The sequence below is a fragment of the Mixophyes fleayi genome, chromosome 1 (genome assembly GCF_038048845.1).
Source record: "Mixophyes fleayi isolate aMixFle1 chromosome 1, aMixFle1.hap1, whole genome shotgun sequence".
In the NCBI taxonomy this organism is placed as follows: domain Eukaryota; kingdom Metazoa; phylum Chordata; class Amphibia; order Anura; family Limnodynastidae; genus Mixophyes; species Mixophyes fleayi.
Genome location: NC_134402.1, coordinates 406,750,143 through 406,757,061, shown reverse-complemented (window position 1 = coordinate 406,757,061; position 6,919 = coordinate 406,750,143).

Here is a 6,919-nt window from a genome sequence, read left to right as displayed (position 1 = left end):
CAGATTGACCTTTAGTATTGAGATGTGTCTATACTTTGAACAGATAATAAGGTCTCTACATGGTTTGGGAATCACCACTATGTTGACTAAGGTGGTCGCTGAGTTAAAGCTGCCGCCCCCAGGATATCATTGAATAGGTCTGTCAGTTTTTGCTGTCAAAGATTTGATAAGTTGTTGGGTCTTCTCTAGAAAGATTTTCTCCCTCATTTAAAAACATTACATTTTCCTGTGTTACCTTAACATGAAAAGACTACCAAAGATATTTGTCAATTCATTCAGGCTGTTGGACTGGATGGGGGGTTTAGGCAGTATATAGATCCATGTAGTCATAGAACTGCTTAACAATTTCTGAGGGGTCACAGGCTGTCAATGTAATAATTTCACCACTTGCTCTCTCCAATGATGACTCTCTAATTACCCTCAATTACTTTTCAAGTTTAAAACGGATCTCATAGCCCGCGACCAGCAATATATTTTATGGATTGCATGACATATTAATGTTCTAATGAGGAATAATCTACCAAGATCTTTACATCTCGTCATACAAATCCAAATTCATGCATTTAAGTTAATTGAGCACATTACATACTCCTTCATTTGGGCATAAAAACACCCAAGAATCAGAGAGCGGACTTTCCAATTGTTCACATAAGATGGGAAATTGAGTATCCAAAACTTTAAAAAGTATTTGGAGGCGCAGTACCAATAGTGTGATGATGAGAGGCCCTAGATGAGGAGGAATGGGCCAAGTTAAGGTAACGTGCCTCATCCAGCTCTATCTACATTAATATTAAGAAGAATGCATTTAAACTATTAGATTATTGTATTCATTTTCCAATCAAACTACATGTATGTTTGCAGATACATAAGATAGGGTCTGGAGAGATTGTGAGACTACTTGGTTTTCCCTCCAAATATGAGTTCTACTTTGGTCCAGTGACCGGACTGAGTCAGTGTTCTAGGGCTAATAATATGATAGATCAAATGTTGGGCTTATGCACTTACAGGTGTTCATATGTATATCTGTGATAACAGTGTAGAATTCAAACCAAGGTCGTATATACTACATGGAAATCTAATAATTCTCGTGTTTTTAGTGAAGACTAAATCCACCAGTTTGAATATAGTCCCACAATATGTCCAATGGTTGCACTGGTATAGTGCTTTGGGTTTGTTTATAAATGGTAGATCAAACATCTTCACTTTTTAGGAATATGAGCTTACAGTAGTTGGTAAATGTGTCAATGATTAGTGAATAGCTCACAGAACACTGGGTCAATAGACTGCTATTTAAAACTCTTGATAAGTATGTGCAGCTCCACGATGATGCAATGTTACTCAATGTAAATGGCTCCCTCTCCAGATAAACTCTTATAACAAGAGCTGTAAGAGGTGTTTACCCACAGCATGCCGTCTTTCCCATAGAGAGCGACATTCTCACAGGTACTTAGATGCCCACAGGACTTGTACTCAAAGTAGTAAGACTTTATCTAAGGTGCCAGTTAGCAAAAAGGTTTTGAGACTGGAAATAATGGCTTGTAACACTCACAGTATTCACTGCATATTGTTCATCCTGACATGCAATATCATTGTATCATTGTACGTATTATTTGCCACATCTCACACTGTACAAGGTAAATCATGTATGTAGTTTGACAGTTAATAAAATTAGTAACATTTTTTCTTTGGTGTTGTGTGACTCAAAGTCTGCACTCATAAGTTCTGTAAACTGATAACTGGTGCACCTGTCATTACAACATTTATAGACCTTGCTAGGTTTCTTTGGTAATCATGTGGGTTGAGATTGTTGTACTGGTTACTCATTCTTAAAAAAGTTATCAGCTAATATACACCTTAGATTGTCAGATTTACTAAAAATAATTATAGTATATACCTTGAAATAAGGAGACAAGAATTCATTCACTTTCAGAATGTGGGAATTCCTTTCAGCAATCCTTTGAATTTCCAAGGAAAAATAATTAAAGTGGGTCATGAATGTAATTGAGCAACTGTTAAAGGTCTGTTGTTTCTTTTTCTTTTTAAGCTTTCTTCTGCTTCCTCCCACTCTTTTATCACCTACTTCCAGGGGGCTCTATTCATATTCTTTACCTCCTCAAGGGCCTGATTAAGTAAACCAACAGGATATCCTTGAAATATTATTGCTTTATGCAAATACATTGCTCAACTCTAAAAGGGTTCATCTGTGGAGCAGTGTTGTCTAATCCTAGAATTGATCAAATCAACAAAAGATGTAATAAAAGACAGATATCCCTCCCAAATAAAATAAAAAATAAATGGTCTGTATAGGCCATAGAGAACCAGGTTCTTCCCAAATGGGCAACTCCATATGTACTGCTCTTCAAACAAACCCATATAGAGTTTGGCCTAAGTCGCGGCAAATCTGATTCCCATGGCAGTCCCCAGTGTTTGTAGTTAAAATTGTGAGTCAAAAATAAAATAATTGTCTTGGAAGGTGAAATTAGTAGAAGAAAGTATAAAGTCATATGAAGTCTCAGTTAACAATATATCATTTGATAAAAAGTGTTTTACTACCCATATTTACCGCTTTCATGTGGTATATTTGAATACAGCGATTCTACATTGTATGATAGAAAGTTGTATGTCTACTTCCACCAATAATAATTGACCAAATTTAGAAAGGAGGTTGTGTATTTAATATATGACTGGAGAGCTGTCACATGACTTTAAATAAAACAAGTCAGCAAAAGAAAATTTTGTGTTATGTGAACCTATACCCAATATAATAGGACGGCCCAGGGGCAGTAAGGGACTTATGTATTTTGGGTAGATAGTAGAACATGGGAATGAAAAAGCATAAGTGCATTTATGGGAGGGACAAATAGGAGGGTTTGGGGCAGTTTGGCTCTTTAAAAGCTATAGACCCTCCAACCTTGATATGGGCCAAACATTATCCTTAGTTTCAACAATGAAAAATAGCCCTAAAACAGCCTCTGCACACACACATCTTCAAAATGCCCCCACATGCCCATCAATTGCTCCAAAATGCCACCAAATGTCGCTCAGACCCCCACTTGCCATGAAATGCTCCCAAATGCCCTCAGATGCCACATGCCCCTCCCATTCCACTTATACCTCCCCACATGCCACTCTACTTTAACAAATGCCACTTGACCTCCCCAGTTGCCACTCAGATTTCCCAACATAGAAATATAGATATCCAGATTATTCAGCGCTAAAAGGTACCCAAAATGTCTCTTCAAAAATAATACATACAAACAAAAACAAAATTATACATATAAAAATACAATAATGATGTTCATAAAATAAACGTAAACGTCAAAAAATAAACTGAGTCCAGTTTGCAAAACAACCGTCTATATCTTAATATCATATATGTCTATGATTACCTAAGAGGGGACTGAAAAAGAGAGAAATAAAGAACTTGCTACATGCTCATCACTCACTACCCTCTGGTAGGAATTTATTTATTACTTTATACATGGAGGTGATGGTGAGGTGAAAGTCACGAATATCTCTGTCCCACAAGTGACCATCTGTTACATATCCAGCATTGAAGAGACTTTATATGATATTAAGATATAGACGGTTGTTTTTCAAACTGGACTCAGTTTATTTTTGACGTTTACGTTTATTTTATGAACATCATTATTGTATTTTTATATGTATAATTTTGTTTTTGTTTGTATGTATTATTTTTGAAGAGACTTTTTGGGTACCCTTTAGCGCTGAATAATCTGGATATCTATATTTCTACATTGTCCACTCACAGGTTTGTGTACCGTGTTTATTCCAGAGATTCGCCAGCATATTTGGATCATTGAGCGCTGATAGTTTTTTCCAGTATAACTAGATCTCCCAACATGCCACTCACACCTCACCCACATGTCTAAAAATAATTACCTGCACAACCAGGGCCCTGGTTTATAACAATGCAGAGAATAAGACAAAGCAATCGATTCATTAATTAGTTTGAGGCATCGGGAAAGCAAAAGAATCAATTATCAGGAAAACATATAACATATTTCAGGCAATAGGCAGGTCTTTCATAAACACAGAGTCTCATACCACGTGGTGTAACAGAAACAAATCCAGACCTGTAATTTTGTTGATGGCTGTAATGTATTTATAAAACTTTGTTTGTATTTCTTTATGTAAAGAAGCTTCTAGTCAGTCCACCCAAAAGGCGATGAAGTGTTTATCTCTGAATATCTCAGATAAGGGGGAAGGGAGTACTCTGAATCCACATTTGGTGGATACTTTTACAGGCTGCTGCCGAAATGGATAATCAATACTTTCTTCTGCCTTTAGTTATCCTATTTTCTGTGTGACACAGCAACATGTCACACAGATAACAGCAATGTATTCCAGTACTGGTCTGCTGTCCCTATGATTCAGTAATGTTCTGTTCTCCCTGTATTCCAGTACTGGTCTGCTCTCCCTATGATTCAGTAGCGTTCTGTTCTCCCTGTACTCCAATACTGGTCTGCTGTCCCTATGATTCAGTAGTGTTCTGTTCTCCCTGTATTCCAGTACTGGTCTGCTGTGCCTATGATCCAGTAATGTTCTGTTCTCCCTGTATTCCAATACTGGTCTGCTGTCCCTATGATTCAGTAGTGTTCTGTTCTCCCTGTATTCCAGTACTTGTCTGCTGTCCCTATGATTCAGTAGTGTTCTGTTCTCCCTGTACTCCAGTACTTGTCTGCTGTGCCTATGATCCAGTAATGTTCTGTTCTCCCTGTATTCCAGTACTTGTCTGCTGTGCCTATGATCCAGTAATGTTCTGTTCTCCCTGTACTCCAATACTGGTCTGCTGTCCCTATGATTCAGTAGTGTTCTGTTCTCCCTGTATTTCAGTACTGGTCTGCTGTCCCTATGATCCAGTAATGTTCTGTTCTCCCTGTACTCCAATACTGGTCTGCTGTCCCTATGGTTCAGTAGTGTTCTGTTCTCCCTGTATTCCAATACTGGTCTGCTGAGCCTATGATCCAGTAGTGTTCTGTTCTCCCTGTATTCCAGTACTTGTCTGCTGAGCCTATGATCCAGTAATGTTCTGTTCTCCCTGTATTCCAGTACTGGTCTGCTGAGCCTATGATCCAGTAATGTTCTGTTCTCCCTGTATTCCAGTACTGGTCTGCTGTGCCTATGATCCAGTAATGTTCTGTTCTCCCTGTATTCCAGTACTTGTCTGCTGTCCCTATGATCCAGTAATGTTCTGTTCTCCTTGTATTCCAGTACTGGTCTGCTGAGCCTATGATCCAGTAATGTTCTGTTCTCCCTGTATTCCAATACTGGTCTGCTGTCCCTATGATCCAGTAATGTTCTGTTCTCCCTGTACTCCAATACTGGTCTGCTGTCCCTATGATCCAATAATGTTCTGTTCTCCCTGTACTCCAGTACTGGTCTGCTGTGCCTATGGTTCAGTAGTGTTCTGTTCTCCCTGTATTCCAGTACTTGTCTGCTGAGCCTATGATCCAGTAATGTTCTGTTCTCCCTGTATTCCAATACTGGTCTGCTGTCCCTATGATCCAGTAATGTTCTGTTCTCCCTGTACTCCAATACTGGTCTGCTGTCCCTATGATCCAGTAATGTTCTGTTCTCCCTGTACTCCAGTACTGGTCTGCTGTGCCTATGGTTCAGTAGTGTTCTGTTCTCCCTGTATTCCAGTACTTGTCTGCTGAGCCTATGATCCAGTAATGTTCTGTTCTCCCTGTACTCCAGTACTGGTCTGCTGTGCCTATTGTTCAGTAGTGTTCTCCGTTTGCCAGTAGTGTTTTGCTGTATGTGTTTCAGAATGATTATGTCTGAACCTGTTTCATTCATTAAGATTGGCTGCCAAATCTAAGAGAAACTCAGGGGCTCACACCAATATAAACCAGTACCTTAAGTTATATAACCAGGTCAAATATATTGTTTTCCCTACCAATTTGAGTCCGTATTACTTTGAAGTCCATCCTGTTTTATTTGACATTGATGAGTTAAGATGTAACCCATACCGTCCAACTGTCCTGATTTAGGCAGGATTAGTCCCGATTTGAGGGCTCCATCGCGATAGGGCGAGCTTTGTCCCGCAGATGGGAAATGTGGGAGGTAATATCAGTTCTCTGCTGCTCTGCATGTCAGAACTGTGGTGAACAGGTGCTGTGTGCACTGTAATGAATGGTGTTTGGAGGGGAAGAGGGTATGGGGCAGTGGAGCGAGCATTTCAAAACTGCTGGGTACCTCCCCAGGGGTGTGCCCACATCCCCATCAGGATGTGGCCATGCCCCCATGGTGACGTATTCCACCACTGTCCCGATTAAAGAAAAGGCAAGGTTGGGAGGTAGGTGTAACCTACCAAAATCTATTTTTTGCTCTGTACAGCATTTTTTTTTTTATAGTTACAAGTAAACTGTTCAACAGTGCTACCTTTATATTGCTATAAACTTTTTCATACAATGCATTGTGTTGTATTAGTACCTGATGACAGGTAATGTGACATAAAATCCATCATTGTTCCATTACCATATTAATATATTTGATGTTGGTTGAATAAGCTTTTTAGGTTTAATCACATGCACAGGATATTACATTACATCCTGCTCGGTGGCTTCTTGATGTTATTAGAGATTACAATGTGTTCATTACTGATACCGAAATAGAAAGTACAAATTAATAATAAAACTATTGGCTTTGCTATGTTTAAACTCAAAGCAAAAAGCTTTGCTCAGACCGGTGTCTAGTCACAGAATGTAACATGTACACAGTGACACGGCTGACTGACACTATAGTATATAATGCCCTATGGAATTTGGAAACCCTATTGCTCAGAGATGCTCTTCTATGCACAGAGACAACCTAGCTTTGCACAGAAATATCCCACCGTTGTATAGAGCTCGCTCTGCATTGCACAGGAACAGAAGGGCAGTGACTCAACATC